The sequence below is a fragment of the Orcinus orca genome, chromosome 20 (assembly GCF_937001465.1).
Source record: "Orcinus orca chromosome 20, mOrcOrc1.1, whole genome shotgun sequence".
In the NCBI taxonomy this organism is placed as follows: Eukaryota; Metazoa; Chordata; class Mammalia; order Artiodactyla; family Delphinidae; genus Orcinus; species Orcinus orca.
The window spans coordinates 10,379,812-10,400,810 of NC_064578.1; the positions used below are offsets into that span (position 1 = coordinate 10,379,812).

A 20,999-nucleotide genomic window follows, 5' to 3' on the forward strand; every position below is an offset into this window, starting at 1 on the left:
GGGGTATTTGTTTACGTTAGACGTGTTATCTAATCCTATACAATAGCTAGGCACAGCAGTACTTGCTGAAGGAACGAATAACAGGACTAGACTGTAGGTGAAGGTCTCAGTTATTGATCTGCTCTTCTCTTCGGTCCAACAAAGCTTAGTCGTCTGGGTCGTTTTCTAACAGGGGATGAGGTGATCCCTCTAGTCATCCAGGGTCCTTGGTTTGATGTCCCTCCCATTGTCTGTCCTTCCTCCCACCCCTTTTTATTGACATCTCTCCTCAAGAAGGACACAATTATTAGGCCCCATCTTAGTATGGTTGTAAGTTAAGGATTCTGCAGCCTCAGGTGCACTGACTCATTTATAATTGGGAACAAAAGACTTTATCCCCAAGGATTGGATGTCAGGAGACAGAATGGGATAGAAAAACTGAGGATGACCTCTGACCAACAGTCAGCTAGGAACTGAGGCCTCTTCCTGGTTCCCCCCAAATTTATGTCTTCTCTGTCTGCCCTCAGACACTTCTTTGAGTCTAAATTTTCTCACTTACAAAGTACGTTAGTTATATCAAGGTCAGATGGTTTTAGAGAATAAAATGGCAAAAGCCAAACAGATCTGTGTAGAAAATACCTGGTATAGTTCTTGGCACGTGATAAATGCTCACAATGGTAGTTACTGTTACCGATATTTTTATGATCACAGTCAATATTAGGGACTAGGTTAAAAGGCTAGAAATAATCATGTAGTGAGCCTTTCTAAAATATATTAAATTTTATTTTAAAGCTTTGTAAAAGACAAGTTTTCACTACACTGAAATACATTGGAGATTTCATTTAAAATATGGTTCATCGTAATGTAAGTTTGTGCTTTAAAGATTACAGAGAAACTTGGCAATAAAGCAGTTCCTTTAAGAGCACTGATAACTGAGTGAAACATCATCAGCCTGGGTGTTCGAACACAGGGAAGCAATCCTAACCAGACAGAGAAATTCACACTATGGGAACCCGCCTTCTGAATGCAAGGATGCTATTTTCCTCCTTGACTTTCATGTTGGAATTTAAGTTCTTTTGAAGACAGATGTATCCAATTCAGACCGGGGTTCAAAGACCATAACATACGAAATACTCTTAAGAGTCAGGGGTGTTCAGATTTCTAATTTCTGGGTGGACATGTTGGAACTTCTCACCAACTAGAGGATGGCCGAGTACTGCAAACATTCCAGCTGAGATTCAGGCAGCCAGGAGTTCAGCTGGTGTTTACATGAGCCGAAAGGAAAAGTCAAGGTGAGTGGGGAATAACTTGAGTGCTAGGGAAGGGCTTCTCTGCTCTTTTACGTGCTCTTCCCAAGTGTTTACTGACCACTGCTGGGTGGTCACCTTGCCCTGTACTCACAGAGGAGACAGCAAGGAAGACTCACAGTCTGCCACCAAGGCACTTGCAGTTTAATAAAAGACTCATGTTCACAATGATAATACTCGCTGCACATGCTACTCAAGTTAAGTACAAAGGGTTACAGAAGCACAGTGTGTGTAGCTGCTTACGTTTTTAGGGATTCAGAGAAGGCTTCTAAAAAGGGGAGTTGTATGGACTGAATATTTGTGTCCCCTCCAGGTACATATGTTGAAGCTCTACCCCCACCCCCAGTGAGATGATATTTGGAGATGAGGACTTTGGGAGGTAATTAGATTTAGATAAGGTCATGAGGGTGGGACCCTCATGATGAGATTAGTGCCCTTCTAAGAAGAGGAAGAGACACCAGAATTTCCTCTCTCTGCCACATGAAATACAGCAAGAAGACTGGCTATCTGCAAGCCAGGAAAAGGACCCTCACCAAGAATCAAATCTGCTGGCACCTTGAGCTTGGACTTCCCAGCCTCCAGAACCGTGAGGAATAAATTTGTGTTGGTTAGGCCACCCAGTCTATGGTATTTTTCTATAGCAGCCTGAGCAGACCAAGACAGGGTAGCATTAGATTTAACTCTTTTAAGGATGCATACAAGCTCAACAAGAAAGAAGGAATGTTTTTAGCAGAGAGAACAACGCATGGAAGGGAGTATGGACAAGCACAGCACGGACAACACATCTGACTCATTTTTCCTCATTGTGACTGGACTATATAGTGAGAAAAAAGAGGGATGAAGTAGTACCAGTTGTGAAGGGTTTTTGTGCCAAGCTGAGGAGTTTGACTTCAACTTATGGGCAGATTAGTGGGTTTCATCCAACCATGTCATACCCCTAGTTTACTGCTTCTACACCCTGCACTTATCTCTCTCATAGTACTTGCAATAGGGTGTGCTGAGGACTAGTTATTTATTTGTCTCTTCCACTAAATAGAGAATTCCTCGAGGTTACAGATTGTGGGGTTTTTTTCCTATTGTGGGGCAGGGTTCCAGACAATGCCTAACATGTCGTAGGAGCTCAATAAATAAGTATCCAACAGGTAAACACATTAGGACTTCAAGGAAAGATGACATCTCAACAGGGGCCTGGGTAGAGTTGAGAGGAGAGCTTTCTAGGCAGTGAGAAGAGCAGGCATGATGGCCATAAAGCTTGTAGTCATGGTGTGTTTGAAGAAGACAGAGAAGACTTACGGTCTCTCCCCATGGTCTATGGGGAGGCTGGAGAGTGGTTTAGAGATATAGGACTTGAATGCCTGTTTGGAAATGCATTGACCTCGAATTCTTCCTCTGCTTCATATGAGTCCCTAACAGCAGACAGTGATAGTGGCCGGTAGCCTCGTAGAGGACCCCCAGTACTCCCCACCTCCTGGTACTCACTCCCACTGAGTGTGGGCAGGACCTATGACTTTCTTCCAACCAACACAATATGGCAAAGGTAGTGGTATGTCACTTCCAAGGTCAGGTTATAAAAGATTGTGATATCTATCTCACATTGTCTTTCTCTGACCTGTGTCCTTGCTTTCATGCCGCAAGCTGCCATGTTGTGAGTTGACCTAGTGGTGAGGCCACACGGCAAGGTCTTGAGGATGACCTCTTGCCAACAGCCAGATAGGAGCTAAGGCCATCAATCCACAATCCTCCTGAACGAAATTCTGTCAACAACCACATGAGCTTGGAAGCCAGTCCTTCTCTGGTTGAACTTTCAGATGAGATTCCAGCCCTGTCTCGTGCCTTGATTGCAGTCTTTAAGTGTGAAGCAGAGGGCCCAGCTAAGCTGTGCCTGGATTCTTGATCTATACACACTGTGACATAATAAATGCATGTTGTTTTAAGTCACCTAAGTTGGTGGTAATTTGTTTTGCAGTCATAGATGACTAACACAGTGATGTTCCAAGGTCCACTGAGACAGAAAGGAGTGTGTGGGATGGGAGAGAAACTTCGGGGTGGCCTAGCCATTCAGCAGCTGCTTCCAGGAGCATTGAGCCTGGCAAGTTTCTGGGTGTGGCTCTGTTGTGATGTTAGCCTAGACACACTGCAGACAGCTCTGGCTTTGTGGAACTTCGTGGAACTTAGGAAAGAAGCATCTCCTAGAACGAGTCAACCAATCCAAATCTTTGCTCCAACTCTCACGATCCGTAACAGGAACATCTCGTGGGATCTTCTAGCATCACAGTGAAATGGAAGCACCTACTTATATTTCAACCAACATTAGAAAGAACAACCGCTATCAACCCAGCCTAGAGCGTTGAAGCAAGGACTTGGCAGGCCAGACAGAAGGAGAAGTTTAAGAAAAATATCATAGGGCTCATTCAGAAAATCTGTTTTCCACTGACTGTTTTCTTGGGTCTGAAGGAGTCTGAAGATAAACGCTGCAAATAGCAGAGGTCTTTTCCTCTACCTGTTCTGTTCTGTCTCTGAAGTTGAAGGAATCACTCAGGACTCAACTTGCTGTATTGTACGCATTGAACTTGAAAGAAAACCAAAAACCTAGTGAATGCCAGGTATTTCTTTTCAATTCACCCGTAATGCACTTCTGAACTCGCCCAAAGTATTGGGATTCTCTCTCCAAATCATGCTTAGTTGATGTCTTAACATTTTAATCAGGGCTTATTTAGCTTTGTAGAGTTTGAATTTTGCTCCAAGTGAAGTGTTTGGCTCTGAAGCTGTCTTTTGGGAGTACTGCAGATGCTGGAGAGCTTTTCTCCAATAACACATACGTAATTGTTTTTATCGCTTTTATATATTGGGGTTCTAGGTAAGATTACGTTTGAAAAACAAAAAGACCTCCAGTAAGAAAATGAAAATCAAACATTTGAAAGTGTTGCCCAAATCACTGAGTTTGAGCACCTGCAAAAGATGCTAGCCCTCTAAGCCATGATAGGGTATACTTAATTTAATATTTAAAATTATAATTATTAATATATTTTATTGAATGCCTATCTTATACCAGGCACCTGGGTGAATTTATTTCGGGCATCAGTGTGTCCTTTATTTCATACAAACGTATTTTAGTCCCTAACAGAGAAGAAAATGGCCTCTGACTAAAAGAAACCAAGGCACCTTGAGCCCTGCTTCTGAAGGACCTAGTGAAGGGGCAGGTGACACGGAGATCACGATGACTAACAGTCAGGCTCACGGCAGGTGCCAGGTGGCCAGGGGCTACCCCCGTTGACTGGAATAATTAAAAGCACCTCCCTTCACTCTTAGAAATATCCCAGTTTGGAAGATAAATTTTATGGTCCCCCCCAAGCTAAGGCTAATAGGCCCAAAGTGGTGTGTGTGTGCAAAGAACTGCCTTTCGGTAAAATCAAGCACATATTCTGCTTTCACTTAACGTAAACAAACGTTGATCATCAACCTTTATATATTTAATTTACATATTGATAGATTAGGTTAAAATCTAGGGGTTTTACCCTGCCGTAAATTATTGGCAATTTTCGAATTCTCTTGACAAATATATAAAATTAGTCTCGGTTTACCCAGGTCAAGGGAAAATGCTATTTAGTTGACTCACTTCTTCCAGCTCTGACAGTTTCCCAGTTGCCATGGATAACATTCATCCTTTGGAAAGCATGAGTATGTGCTCTTCTATATGGAGATGATGACTATCATGGATTTCTGGGGAGGAAATCTACCACCCACACTGTACTTTCTTTTACTTTCTACTCCTCCAGGAATAATTGTGAATCAGAGAATAGCTATATGGAAATCAGAGCTGAAATAGCCTATAAATCACACGTGTTATCGTTTCCCCAAACTGTGGTTGATTTATGATACACCCTAATGCTTCATTGCTATGGCCACACCATTCTCTTGATATGAAATCACATACGCACACCATCGGGGACCACTTAAAGACTATACAAAGGGAGAAATAAAAACAAGACAGAGTCAAAGTTGGAGATGCTGAGACACATACGGGTTGCAAACACATCCGTGGAAAATCTGGGGGAAGCTGGAAATAAATGTTCACAGCATAGAGAGCAAGGGAGACAACCGTTTGGTCAACACTGGATTATCTAAGCTGATGGAGAATGGAGAGGTTTATACAAATCTTCAAATAATCAAATGCTCGTCTCTAGGTACGAAAATGCCCCTACGACGTCATCCTCGGGCACTCTAAGCAAAGGAATCGTCAAGATTAGCTGCCAGTCAAAACTGGTAAAGGTTTCCCTTTGGCAGAAAAATGTGTTGGGGGAAAGCTACGAGCATGGCCAGAGAAAGGAAGACTAGAGGAAGTGGGGCCGATTAAGAGTCCTCCTCCATCCTTTTCTAAGCTAGGCATTGGAGATCCGGGGATGAACTTGGGGAACTGCCGCATACCCACGTTCACCCAGATTAAAATTGCAGAGCTGGGATTCAGCTGCCCATATCCATCGGCATTACCCCAAGAACACACTTCCTCTGATGAGTCAGTCTTGGGGCTTGCTCTCAGTGGAATGTCCTTCATTAAAAAAAAAAATCTCCAAGTCCCATGTATTCCAGAAACCTGTCTGGGATAATTTTCGAAAATACTGCAACAAAGAGAAACAGTCAGTGATGAACTCATGAAGGAAGCTAATGGGAAACCTAATTGTCCTCCTTTTGGGCTGCCATGAATCTTCTCTCCCTCCAGGGCACGTCTGGAATCAGCTAAAACCCATCAGAGCAGCTCGGGGAATGGGCAGAGCCAGAGAGAGAGAGCGGTCTGGACTGTGCTTACCTCTGCCAGGGCAGCCCTGTCTCTTCCAGCAGCCTGTCTTTTCCAATTGTAAATGATTTTGCTGCTGATTGTTATTGGGAGATGATTCCACACTTGTGGGTCTTCTCCCTTCACATGTTCTGCCACTTAATTTGTTTCATTTTGCCTGGTTACTTGTCATCACTTTGGGAATTGAGCACAATGTCTTGGTCAGATGGACTTGAGTTCAAGTCCTAGCTCTGTCTCTTGTAAGCTGTGATCAAGTTAGCTAATCTTTCTGAGTCTCAATTCTCTCACCGATAAAATGGAGAGAATAATATCTAGATTGTAATGTACTTATGAGAATTGAACAGACATAAATAATCTGGCATATTGCCTGACATGTAGTAGGTACGTAATATGACTATGCGTGTGTGTGTGTGTGTGTGTGTGTGTGTGTGTGTGTGTGTGTATTAGTCAGGGTTCTCCAGAGAAACAGAACCGATAGTAGGCATATATCTTCCTTCCTTCCTTCCTTCCTTCCTTCCTTCCTTCCTTCCTTCCTTCCTCCCTTCCTCCCTTCCTTCTTTTTCTTTCATCATACATCTAATCTATCTAATTAATCTATCATCTATCAATCTAATCTATCCTCTATCTATCTTTCTACCTATCTATCAAGAGATTTATTTAATTAATTTATTATTATTATTATTTTTTTGCGGTACGCGGACCTCTCACTGTTGTGGCCTCTCCCGTTGCGGAGCACAGGCTCCGTACACGCAGGCTCAGCAGCCACGGCTCAGGGGCCCAGCCGCTCCGCGGCATGTGGGATCCTCCCAGACCGGGGCACGAACCCATGTGCCCTGCATCGGCAGGCGGACTCTCAACCACTGCGCCACCAGGGAAGCCCCAAGAGATTTATTTTAAGGCGATGGCTCATGCAACTGTGGAAGCTTGATAAATCAAAACCTGCAGGGTAAGCTGGCAGGCTGAAAACCCAGGAAGAGTTGTACTTCTGGTCCAAAGGCAGTCCTGCTGGCAGAATTCCTTCTTACTTGGGGGAAGTCAGCCTTTGTTCTATGAAGGTCTTCAACTTACTGGATGACGCCCGCTCCCATCATGGAACGTCATCCACTTTACTCAAAGGCCATCACTTTACATTGTTAATCTCACCCAGTAAACACCTTCACAGAAACATCCTGAATAATGTTTGACCGAATATCTGGGCACCATAGCCCAGCCCATCACAGCATGTACCTATTTAAAATTGGGACCTGTGTGGCTCCTTGCATATGCATCAAATAATTATTTGCATCAGATAATTGTAGGCAGCCTAGACTTCCTAATAACTTTTGAGTAGTCACTGGCTTTCTGTGGAAAACAATTTCAGTAACTTTGGCCAGTCATTCCAGACCCCACATTTTGGGTCTTTCAAAATTGATTCCACTGTGGTTGTCCATGCCAAATCTTGAGTTAAGCAAAACTCCTCTCTCCAGCTGACCTGAAGCAAATCTTTTGGAGGAAAAAGAAAAAACAACCAGAAAAATGAACATGTCTAGGCAGAGATAGATGCTGGAGAGAAAGTAAATCCATTCACTCTTTCCTCAGAGACATGTGATCACTCTGGCACTCTACACTCTTCATTTTGGCTTTATTGGCATCGTGCCATGGCTTTGATGGCGAGACCACAGAGCTTTGTCAGTTCCTTGAGGTCTACAGGACTTCTCGGAGTGGACAGTGAGCTGTCTGTTCTATTACCACTCTAACCACATGAAGCATATTTTCCAATCATGGTGGTCTTTGGACCCCCTTGAAATGGGCCTTTTACATATACAAGGATGGGCTCAGTCAAAAGGACTCTTGCACCTTCAGATAAAGTCACTAACATCGCAAACCTATGGTGCGAGCCTGCGTGGATCATGGGTCTTATTTTCTATAACTTGCCTCTTGGCTTTTGAGACATTAATCTTGGCTTCCTCACTTGTCTGTCTCAGATTATGGCGTCTCTTGGTGTCACTAAATTATACAAGTCTTTGACCGCACCCTTGAGCTGCCTCCATAGAGGAATATGTTTAAGGGAATGCTGTGCTTCCCTGGCCCTCCCCTACTTATGGTTTTTCACTCTCTTCTTGATGCCAGCAACCATCTTGGAAGATCAAACTGATATGGAATGAGATAGGGCAAGCTAGATAGACAGCTCCTTAGATATTTTAGGTTGCTTTTAGGCAGTTATTCCAGATTGACCACATTTCTATGGATTCCTTTGTGTAGGAGTTTTCCTAAAGAGACCCACCTCCCAAACGTTTTTCTGGGGTAGCCAGTGTTTCTACTTTTTCCGTTTTTTCCATCTCTGTTTTTAGCATACACATGAAGGGAAGGCCTTCTCTCTCATCTCCACATGGCCTCTCATATGTCTGGGCCATTTTCCTAAATTGCCTCTGTCTTTCCTACAGGGCTACCTAAAAAACTCTTACTCATCCCATCAAGTTTAGGTCAGATGGATGGAAGGAGCCATGAAGATCTCAGAGGTATCCCAAAGTTTTAGTGCCGGCTTTACCCCCAACTTGCTGTGTGACATAGATCAATTTGCTTGCTTTCTCTGGTTTTTCTCATATGTCAGAATGAAGGTGACTTTCAGTTGATAAGCAAGTCCTTACCTGTTCAAATAATCTGCACTTTCAGGATGCTGCTAGGTTCCTATGGGGCAGGTAACTTCCAAGCAAAGATTCATCCCTTTTTTTTTTTTTAACTTGTTCTTTAAGTTTATTACTGTCTTTATCTGAAAAATCTTCATAGAAGTTGTGGTTTGGTTTATTAACTCAGCAGCCCGTTCCTGAGCTCTAAGGAAGCTTGTCTTCTCCTGAGCTACCCGATATTTCTTCTGGGCAAGTGACATTTGGGGACGGTTCCACCTCTTCTTTTCAATTTCTTCCTTAGGCTTCTTCTCATACACTGGATTCTCTCGTATTGCAGCCTGAGCTTTCTCACCCATCTCCTCCATCATGTCTGGAGTTACTTTGTTCTTTATGTATTGAGAGAATTGTTTTCCGTAAACAGCTTCCTCTCCTTCGATCAGGTAACGCATGTAATCTGCAACCTTCTGCCCCATGATGTGCTTTCCACGGTGTACCTCAGCATTGAATTCTTTGCTTTCTGAATCATAACCAGGGAACCGTTTGGTACCGTGAGGGTTAGACAAGCCTCCATCGACAGCTCTGTTCAGGGCCCCAGAAACTTTATTCCCAGTAGTAGTCCTGGCAAGCCTTGCGTCCAAGTAACAGGTGAAGGCACCAGGTTGACCATCAACGCTTTCCATATTGTATTCGCCTCCAGTCACCTCGACTTGGCCTTCATAAATTTTGTCCATGCCAAACCTATTAAGAAGCCTGCGTGCCAGCAGCAGGCCAGTACAAGATGCTTCAGCATAATTTGTCAGGCCAGCCTTCACGCCATACTTCGGGAGTTTGCGAGCACAAGCTGCGCAAGCTATCATATCTCCTTGTATACGGGCCTAAGCCATCTGACCAATGTTATCTCAGTTACACGAACTATCATTCTGTATTTGGGTGTGTTGTACTTATTTTTATCTTGGATTACCAATCGTTTCCAAGCATAGTAGTCAGTTTCTCCCTCTGACCGTCTTCTAAATTTCACTTGGTATCTCTTGAAGTAGGCCTTATTCTCGACAACTTTAACAAACCCCGTCCTGCAGAACAGAGGCCCTAGCCACCACTGAGCTGCAGAACCAGCACAGCTCCGGGGAGGAAAAAAATAGATGCGTCACTTTTGTATGGTCTCGGCATCCATCAGCAAGTCCAGGTCATGCTGTTATACCAGCTGCGGCTCAGGCAAAAGTGTAGCTCTTTCAATGATGTTTATTGCCTGATTCACTGGGAAAAGAAACACTAAACTCTCAGAATTCCTTCTCTCTGGAATTCGCATACCCTATGAAGGCAGCTTAGCAGTATGGTCAGGACCATATATACCTTGGTGACACCAATAGACACCATAATCTGAGAGATACAAGTGGGAAAACCAAAATCAGTGCATCAAAAGCTGAGAGGCAAGGCACGGACAGTAAGTCTTGAGACTCATACACATCCAATATTGGAAAAGACGTAGGTCAATGGCTTCGCCCTGGATCAGAGACATCTTTTCCCCGTGGACATTCTACACTTACTTGATTCCCCTCTGTGATGTTCAGCTTACTACATGCCGAGGCCGTCCCTGCGACTGTTGGAACACTGAGAAGGAACGATGGTCAAATTCTACCAGAGCTGAAGCCTACATTGTTTGAGAACAGGAACAGCTGTGATCTTAGGTATTTGTATGTCCACCAGTTAGGAGTGTGTGTTCTGCATCCAGTTGCCATGAGCATAGTACTGAGTAAGCCACATGCTAACCACATGGCTTTGTGCAAAATATTGAACCTCTCGTAACCTCAGTTTTCTCACCTGCAAAATGGGGGTGATTATGGTACCAGACTTGGAGTATAATTATGAGGTTTAAATGAGATGATAAATACACACTGCATAGCACAATGATTAGCACAAACAAATCACATTTACTGAACACTTACTATGTCTTGTAGCACATCAACTGCTGTCCAGAGGCTCTCCATTTTCTTCTCTTCAGCAGATTAGGACAAACACCAAAACATGTAGCCACCAAATACATGAATATCATGAAAAGGGGACTGAGTTTGGAATCAGAGTAATTCCAAGTCTCAGCTCTGCCTCTTGCACTGGCTGGTTTGCCTTACCTTTCCTTCCTTAGTCACTCTGGGTATCAGTTTGCCTGTAAATGAGAAGTTGTTACTAGGTCAGCATCACCCACGTTGTAACAATCTTAAACAGCTTGATCCCTTGAACATTCCAAACAGAATAAATTGTTTGAACACCATTAAATCTAAGCAGTGAAATAATTTAAAAATCTTTCTAAGTGTTTGTGTGCATTTTCCCCTGGGAAAATCTGATCTGTACCTTCCTATCTTCCACCCTCTCCACAATATTCATGCACCCCGAATTTAAATCACTGTCCTAGAAGCTCTCTAAGTTTTCTTTTCCAGCCTAGAAATGTTCACACATTATGCTCATGAAGAACCACCAGTGGAAGTTATTATTGTAGACACTTATTCGTCTGTTAAAAAATTACAAGAAAATTACATTGAGTGGAACAGTGGTCTAATATTTCATCTGCTCTTTTGGTAGTGTATTTAAAAAGAAGTGAAAGTCAACACGCAGTGGAATAAAAGCATGGTGGATCACAATTAATATTCATTATCTTACAAAACTTGTGCATGCACTGAACTCTGGTGGATTCATATTATCCGCCCCACAAAGAACCGACAAATCACTAAGCCCACAAAAATCCCATTTGTCCATAGTGTCTGCCCTCACTTTTCCGTCTTCTCCACCCATTCATCAATAGCTGCATCTTTTCCTTCTTATCAGGTTCTACTTCACAGCATGGCCCATCTCAGACTGTTCAGCCGTATCTGAACAATAGGCTCCGTGAGCTGCAGGACTTCTTACCTCCAGTCCCCTAAAGGCTGCATCTTTGCCCCACATTTCCTTGGCTTCCACCCCCCGCAAAGGCAGCAAAAGGAAACAACAGCTATCACCCCCACCAAACTGTGTCTTTCTGAGATGCAGCTGAATAATCAATTAGCGGTGGTGAGTGTATCTGAATTTCCCTGGCTGCCTTCCACATGCCTTCCAAACTTCAAAGTCTCCAGGAGCAGGTCTGCAGGGCCCTCCTCCCAGACGTTCTCACCATCCTGTCACTCATCCCGAACCTCTGAGGCAGCTCCTGCCCTCACCAGCCACACTTCGCTTCATCCATCCTTTCCACAATGTGTCTGGAAAGAAAGACCATTGTTCCCTTGAAGAAAGGACCAGTTAGTAAGGAGAGACAGGGCAGACAGCAACATTTGGCAAATTCGTGGCTCAGGGCAAGGACCAGAAGCTATGAAACAGATACTTCAAACAAGTTTTCTTTTCATTTTGGTACATTAAGTGGCTATATTACAATAAAGCAAATAGATCCAAACTGTGAAGACCTTCTGTGAGAAAGCAGAACCCTGAATGCCCTCCCGTTTCCACGTGCCCAGGTCGCACACGGTTAGAAAGGGCAGGGCATCTGTGCTTCTGGTTGTTTGCAGAGTTTACTGTAAGAAAAGTCAGAATATCAAGCGATTGAACAGAGGCATCTTGCCAACTGTGAGAGCAAGCTGGGAAACAGTTTAAGGAACAGAAAAATTCTTGTCTGTGAAGATGTCCAGGTTTTCTGAGTGTTGGTGTGGATGTTTATGTCACTTTGGGGGAAATGATGGCACAGACGGAATGCCTGATAGGAGGGTGGTTGTCGGGCAGATCAGACAGCAGGTTGTAATGGTTCAGTTGAAAAACAAATATTGTTTACGTAACAGGTCGCACACCTGTTAAGAGCCCTGTTAAGACAACATTTTCTAAGACATACGACTTAACAGTTTTTGCGTTTTTTTTTGCTTGGCCAGAGCTGAGGATTCAGACAGACCTGTGTTGAGCAAGTTGGGTTAACAATTCTCAAAATCAGCCAGCTCTAGAGGCGGAGCCAGACTCTAGTGTTCTCATCTGTAAAATGGGAGCTACACTTGTTCCCTTCACAGAGGGCTGTGATGGAGACAAAATGAAATACTTACCAGTTGCCTGTTAGTAGGATTTTATTTGTTTATTCTGGGCTCCTAGGAAAAGTGATAGAGTCCACCAAATAACAGTATGTGTTTCAAAAAATCTTTGGGGAGAATCTTTAACCTGAGAAGGTATGATAACAGCAAAAAGATTGTAACTAAGCCCAGTACATAGTTATTGAATTCCCACCATATGTGAGGCACTGGGGACTGAGATTTCATGCTATTTCATGCATTTAAAACATAGGAAGTAGAGTATTTGTTGCCTGGGTGGAAACAGTGGAGGGAAAAATGGGGAGTGATTGCTAATGGGTATGGGGTTTCTTTGGGGGTGACAAAAATACTCTAAATGGTAATGGTTGCATAATCTTCCAAATATGGTTAAATTCAGTGGGTGAGTCGTATGGTATGTGAAGTATATCTCAATGAGGCTGTTAAACGCAATGTAGAGAAACAGTATAAAACTAAAATAAAAAAGAAAACAAAAGAAACAAGAACAAAAACCAAACAGAAACAAGTCTTGGGCAGGAATATACCAAATTGACCTTGTTCCTATCCTCATGGAGCTTTAAGTCTTGAGGAGCAACCACACATCTGCTAGTTGGCCAAATAAATAGAGGGTTGGATAAAGGATAAATGGGTGTAAATGAACTGTGTTTCAATAAAATAAATTTTTGAAAAAAGAATAAATGGGAATAGGGCCATGATTCTACTCTGTCTACTGGAATCACCCCACAATGAACATGTTCTTCTTTTTCATTTGAGCAGTGGTCCTCCCCGAGGTCAGAGACTATACTTAATAGTATAGTTCCTCACAGCCAAGTTTGGCCCTGGGACTCAGTTCTGGCCAACAGGATGTGAACAGAGACCAGGTGGACACTTTTCAAGTCACATCCCTTAGAGCAAGCTCTGCTTCCTTTTCTACTCTCCCCATGGATGGGAAACCAGCTTCAACCTTGTGAACTTTGTAGATGGTAGAACATCAAGACAGAGGCCAGAGCTGCTTACTGCTCTAGGTGGCCCTACTGTCTTCTTGCATCGTTTGCAGTGAGAAATCTGCCTACATCCTTATCTTGGTTTTTCTGTCCATAACATGGCTCTTTTTCTCTGACTGCTCTTAAGATTTTCTGTCTACCACTGATTTAAGCAGACTTTATTTATGATTTTGATGATTTTTAAGCAGGTTTTGATTGTGATGTGCCTTTGTCTAGTTCTCATGTCTCTTGTGCTAGGGAAACATTGACTTTCTCAGATCTGTAGCGGTATAGCTTTCATTAAGTTTGGGAAAAAACACAACTGGCCACGATTGCTTCAAATGTCTTCTTCCCCCATCTGTCCTCTTTTCTTTACAGAATACAATCACAAATCTATTAGGCTACTTGAACTTGTCCTTCAGTTCACACTGATAATCTTTTCTTTCTCTAATTCTTTTTTTTTTCCTCTCTGAGTTTTATTTTGAAGAGTTTCTATTGCTAGAGTTCCATGATCACTAATCTTTTCTGCTATGATGTCTAATCTCATCCAGTGTATTTTTCATCTTATACACCATAGATGATTTCATCTCTAGAAGTTCATTGTGGTCTATAAATATAAATATATATATATATATATATATATATATGAAGCAAGACCTTCTTGAGTACTCTCCCTGATGCCCCATGAAATATGAATTCTCCCTGGGGAAAAAGACATTATTCCTGGCCCTGTGTAAGTACCAGGCAATGTTCCCTTTAACCCTTTTGGTTGGTTCTTTGCCTTATTTGGGGTAGTTTCCTTACAGGCATATAATGATTATGAATATGCAAGAAGGACTGTCTGCTGACCTTTGGGGTTCTCGCTAAGTGCAGCTCTTTCCTCTCCAAAACTCTGCCCTCTATATGCTAGTCATGGTGGTCTGCACACTCTAGCTGCCTTGATCTCCCTGGACACTCAGCTCAATCATCCAACTCAAAGAGTTAAAGGTTTCACCTGGGATCCCCCTTGTCAGAAACAAGCTGGGGCAATGGTAGCATTAGCTTCATTTCTCTTCCTCTTCTCAGAGATCACTCTCTTTTGTCACTTGGTGTACAATGCCTTGAAAATACTTTTTCCATGTATTTTGTTTGTCGGTTTGTTTCAAGTGGGTGGGTAAATCTTGTTAATCCATCTTGTCTGGAACAGAAAATATGCTTTCCAGTATCTTATCTAGTCTTACCAATGAGCCTTTTGGAATAGCTAACCCCACCCCCATTTACCAGAAGAAGATGAGGTTCAGACAGGTAACATAAGTTATCTAAGCTTACACAGCTTGTAATCAATAGGGCCCAGATTTCATCCCAAATTTGTCTCTTGGAAATAGTTGTTTATACAATTTCACGTGCTCTGCGTTCCCTTCACTTAAAACGCTCTGCGGTGGTAGGAGAGGGGTTAGGCTTGAAAATAGGCCACAAAATACTGTGTGGAGCCCTGTGGGCCAGTTCCCTGCTCCTTTAGGGTGTGAAAATTAAGTCAGGGTGGAAATCTGAACACATGGTTCAGACACAGGGTCTACACAAGTGAGAGTCATTTCTTCCTTTCTCATAGCAAACAGTCTTCTAGCTCAGTGGGTCTCAGTTGAAAACAAACAAACAAATGAACTCTTGACTGGGGAGGATACACAAAGTTCTGAGTTATGAAGAACGATAAAATTGAGAAAATAAAGAAACGATTGAAAATTAATATACTTAATTCCTTGCCTGAGGTTCTGGCATGTGCCCCCAGTGAGAACCATCAACATGTAGAAATAAATTCTTCAAAGTGGAGAATTTCATACTCTGAGTGAAAGGATACAATTAGTTTTTACTTTCAGCACCCTCTTTTCTTCCATGGATATGCTCACCTCCACTCACTGTGGTTCAGCTGAGACCTGGTTGGGCATATAATGCAGACCCAGCCAACCATCAGAACCACTTTTCTCTAACTGTGGCAATTGGCTTAGTCCCATGCCCCAAGCTGAGTCATTCCAAGTTCTTCCCTAGGACTTCGTTCATCTAGGGCTGAAAGAAAAGGGGTTTTGTCTTTGGGGATACAGAATTAGAAGGCACGAATCAGAATTATCTGGGAGCCTAAAACATGCAAAGGAAGCTTGTGTGCAGTAGGAGTGAATCCACGAGCCACAAGAGAAACGCAGCCAAGAATTAGAGTACAGCGGGGATGGGGCAAGACATCAAAAAATGCAGGTCATCAGAGTTTAATCACTCATGATCTCCACATCCCATAGCGCTGCAGCCAGTCCTTGGACTTCCCAGTTGCATGATCTGATAAATCCTATCTTTTTAAATTGGTTTGAGTTGGGTTTCTGTTACTTACAACCAAGAGAGTCCTGGTGAATAAAGAGGAAGTAATTTACCCAATGTAAAGATTCGGAATTAGTAGGGGGGCTGGAATGAGAATTCTACTCCTTCTATTTCAAATAGATCAGGCAAGAGAGAGAACGCAGGACCCTGTTTCTTTACATCATGGCGAGCAAAGTCTGCCGCGTGCACAAAAACCACTGACAGTTTTTATTATTATTGACGTGCGCATGTCAGAACCACAAAAGCTTAGCGTCAGGCCCATTCTAAGGGTATTATATGACCGCTCTGCAACCTCTGAGGAAGATCTTGTTATGGTCTCCCTTTTGAAGATGAGGAAATGAAGGCTTGAGGAGGTTAAGTGCCTCAGATCCAGAACTGGTTAGTGTCAGAGCCAGGATTCTCAAGTGAAGGCGGCCTGACTTCCAAGCCACGCTCTTGACGGCTGTGCTGTCTTTGCCCCTGAGCTTGTGCATCAAAAGCCTTCTGCTTGAGTACCAGGTGACATCAGGAAACGATCTTTGACCAGCCTCTCACAGCGTAGTAAGAATTTTCGTTCTATATCAGGCACTTTCCTCCAGATTTCTCCCTGAAGAGTGAAAGAGCAAGAGGAAGCCGCACAACAGAGCAGAGGAGGACAGAGGCCCAGGATTGTTCCGCCTCTTGTAAAGCTGTCTTCTCACAGTTCTTTATCCAAATGATTCTTCATCTGGTGTTTGCTACGTTTAAGAGAGTGCTGGTCAGGACTGCTGAGAGTGAATTCTGGTACACGAGGGAGTACCCTTAACATACCTTTCCAGAAAGCTGTATGATCCCATCTCAGGTGCCGTTCTAGCAGAACTTAGTTGCCGTTCCTGCTGATCTAGTGAATCGGAAACAGATCGACGTGCTTTTCCTGCAGTGACACCAAAGCACTTAGTTTACAAAACAGTCAGTTGTCCTGACCACCATACAAGAAAAGAAAAGCCCAAAGGGAGAGCACTGAGGCTAGCGCCATCTTTGCGATGTTCTGTATCTGAATATATACACAACATCCATGAGTCAATCATATACGTGTCCCTCGAAGTGGACCAATGCCTGTTTGGACAAGTGAGACCAGGAAATAATTTTCCTTATGGCCATTTTTCATTTGAAATGGTTGTTGCTGTTGTTGTTAAAAAGTAAGTCAGCTTTTAACCATCAGTGGGGCCAGATCTAAAGAAAATGACACAGACGCCTCTGGCATTCACTGCAATGGCTTTTGGCTTTATCAGCAGTAGGGTTTAGACGAGTCCTGCTGGGACAACCGAGGAGAACTCGGTAGGGGCTGCATGTTTAGACAGGGTGGGGCTGGGAAGCAGTCACAGAAGGCCCACCCTGGGTCTGGGCTATGGGAACGATAAACACAGAGTAGACTCCCATGTCCTGGGGAGGAAGACAGCATCATCAAGCTCTTTGGAAGAACGGAACTGCAGGGTCTCCTGTGGCTTTGCTGTCACCTCATTCCCGAGTTCATCATCACACGTGTCTTTCTCAAGCACCAGATGGTCTCTGCCTCAGAGCTGGCAAGCTGAGGCTTCTCTTCTCCCAGTTGGCCAGTACCTACAGGCTAGAGTTCACAGGAAGAAAGTGGATTTGGAACTGAGCAGAGTGGCATATTGCCCCAAACCTGCTTGGGTAGCTATACTCAGCAGATGGTGAACAGGGAGCCTTGAGCCCTCGTACTGGCTCTGCTGCTTACTTACTGTCCCTGTAAATTTGGGCAAACTCGATGACCACTCTGAGCCCCAGGAATCGCATCTAAAAGTGAGTGGGTACGGCCTGAAGGAACTTTTGAGATTCTCTAATTAAAACAAGCCATGATTCTAAGAGTGAAAGGACCGTCCAAGAGACCACTGTTCTTTTGCGTGTAGAATTTTCAGGAGAGTCAAAATTCCCCATGTTTGTTCTCTACCCTCGGGTTGGAAGTAAAGGGACAGAAAGTAGATGAGAGGGAAACATCAGAATCCCTCAGGACATATTCAAAGGACCCTGGGTACTAATGTTTCCTTAATATTTGTCTTTAAACCAATTCACTCTTTTTCCACAACAAAAGTACTTAAAAAGTAATCCTTGTGCCATTTGCCATAATAAGAATTGTTAAACATTGTATTATTTTCATTGTATTCTTTTTTCAATCCCCCTCTAATGAGACACTGTTGCCAGCCAAAGGTTCTAGCCCCAGGCTTGTTCTTTCTTTAATGCTTGCTAATCTCTCTTTTTAATGAGAGGTATTAAAAATCTACTAGTTCCAGGCCAAAATATTTCCCCCTGATGTAACCAGCAAGTGAGTCCCATTTCAGTTCTGTTCAGTTGTTGAGATTTCACTGTTATTTTGTTCGTGCACTTCTGAAAATCATCTCCTGAACTATCAGTGGTGTCTGGTTAGCACTTTCTGCCCTCGGAAATGGGGAATGCAGGCTCTCCCAGGCCTAACCAGAAGTCCAATTAAACAGTTTAATCCTTGGTAGGGTGAAATCAGTCCTGGCCATGAGAGGGATTTCCTTGCAAAGGGCAGGGTGCTGTACTTTTATCACTGTTTGCTTTGGTGCAAATCTTATACAGGTCTTCCATAAAAATTAATTATTCTCAAACAATACCTGTCCTGTCCAATTCTTCCTGGAGAGCAACAGAACAGAAGCCTCAGTAACTAGGACCAAGATTTGGAAAAGCCATCCCTCTAAACCGTTTTGGAAAGTCATCAAGCTTCTTGAGAACTGGTGGAGTTTATATTCTTACATACCTACTGAAATCAGGCTCTTTCTAATCACACAAAACATCCATGAGAAAGTCCACATAGGTCGAAATATGACACACAGCACTAAAACTTAAAGGCAAAGAGTTTTAATAGAAAAATCCCTGTTTTTCTTTCTAAACAGTACATTTTAATATCAGAGTGTGTTGATGAGCACTTGAGAAGGAGGATACTGTTAACTGTGTGAATATGGCAGGAAATGCTGCTGATGAGGAATGAACTGCAAGTGAACAGGGACACAGGGATCTGGGTCTTCAGGACCGTGGCTGCTTCCAGACCAGGGGCTGTCTAGCAGATCAAAGAGCTGAGGTTCCATGATGAGGCATAAGGGTCCTGGTTACGGGGGTCTGTAGTCCTCTGGGTGTCACTCAGGTTTTCCATTTTCTCTATCAGGGAGGATGTTGTAGTGGTGGTGGGAAGGGTCACTCAGTGAACCACCTGAACTCGGGAGCTGTTCAACTCATCATCTCATTTAAACCTTATCATGATCACATTATGTAGATCTGGTGATTCCACTTTTACATTAAAGACTGAAGCTCAAAGAAGTCAAGATGCCTACAGTGACAGAGTAAGTTATGAGGCGGGAGGCCAGTCCTCAGAGTCAGGTTTGCTCCATTGTGTTTCCTGAAATCTTCAGCCCCTATTTGCCTCTGTGATTGAATCTGCCTTTCCCGTTCCTCCGGAAGCCCTTCATCCTCTGCCACGGGTGCTTTGGTTCTGTGGAAGCTCCAACTGGAGCATTTTCAGTACAGAAATGTTATGTTTCAAAGACACTTACATCCTTCTTACACACACACACACACACACACACGATCTATTTGGAGGAAAGAGTTTACTAGGGTTCCTTAATGGAACTTTGAATAAATTATATGGGACATTTTTCTACCCATAGTGACTCAGAGAAATACATGCCATTTTGAAGAAGATTTAGAGCTAAAAAACAAAACAAAACAACAACTAAAAAAACAAAACACAACTATATCTTTGCTAGAGAATACCTACTGAAGACAGAAGAAGAAAGCTTACTCTAATTTGATGATCTAATGAGGGAGTTTGATGTTACATATGAAGTTCAATTGCTATAATTTGTCATGATGCCCTAGAAGAGTTAGGAGATTCTGGCTACATTTACTATTTCTGCCATTTAATAAGTTTTTATTGAGCACCTACTGTGTGCCGCACACTGTACCAGGGATACAGGTGTGAATGAGCATTAGGGAAAAAATACAAGCTGTGATGGGAGTCTTTCACAGGGAGCCTAACCTTGTCTGCAACTAGAAAGAAGACATGATTTTTAAGCTTGCTTCCAAGGAAGAATATATGCAGGCTCAGAAGTTCCCAACTTAACAAAAATTGTATCAGTTTTTACTGCCAAACTCATTCAGAAATAAAATGCAAGTAGGAAAAAAAGCTTCTTAAATATAGCATCAGTTATGTCAACCGTTTGATAATAGACGTCTAATCTGGGAGAAGATTAAGGGAGTTGCCATAAATCATTTATTCACTTGTTTCCTTTTAGTGGTAAAACATTGTAACAAAATTTGCCCTTTTAACCATTAAGTGTACAGTGGCATTAATTACATTCACAATGTTGTGCTACCGTGACCACTATTTCTAAAACTTTTCCATCACCCCAAACAGAAACTCTGTTATAATTATGCAATAACTCGTTTTTTCTTCCCCTATCCCCTAGAAACCTCTGAAACTATTTTCTTTCTCTGTGAATTTGTCTATTCTAGATATTTCCTGTAAGTGGAATCATACAATATCTGTCCTTTTGTGTCGGGCTTATTTCACTTAGCGTAACGTTTTCAAGGTTTATCCACATCGTAGCACGTGTCAGAACTTCATGCCTTTTGATGGCTGCACAATATTCCATTCTATGGATCTACCACTTTTGTTTATCTGTTAATCTGTTGACAGACACGGGTTGTTTTCACCTTTTGGCTATTGTGAATAATGCTGCAATGAGCGCTGGCATACAAGTATCTGTTCGAGTCTGTTTTCAGTTCGTTTGGATTGTCTTTTCAATTCTTTTTGGAATTGCTGGATCTTAATTCTGTGTTTAGCTTTTTGGGAAACCACGACCATTTTCCACAGCAGCCTCAGTATTTTACAGTCCCATCAGCGATGTACGCGGGTTCCAATTTCCCTGCACCTTCACTGACACTTATTATTTTCCATTTTTTGATTGTAG

General features: G+C 42.8%; 1 pseudogene; it reads right to left on the reverse strand.

Moving 5' to 3' along the window:
- Positions 1-8,848: 8,848 nt before the first annotated feature.
- On the reverse strand, positions 8,849-9,816 carry LOC101277293 (60S ribosomal protein L5-like; annotated as a pseudogene).
- Positions 9,817-20,999: the final 11,183 nt, after the last annotated feature.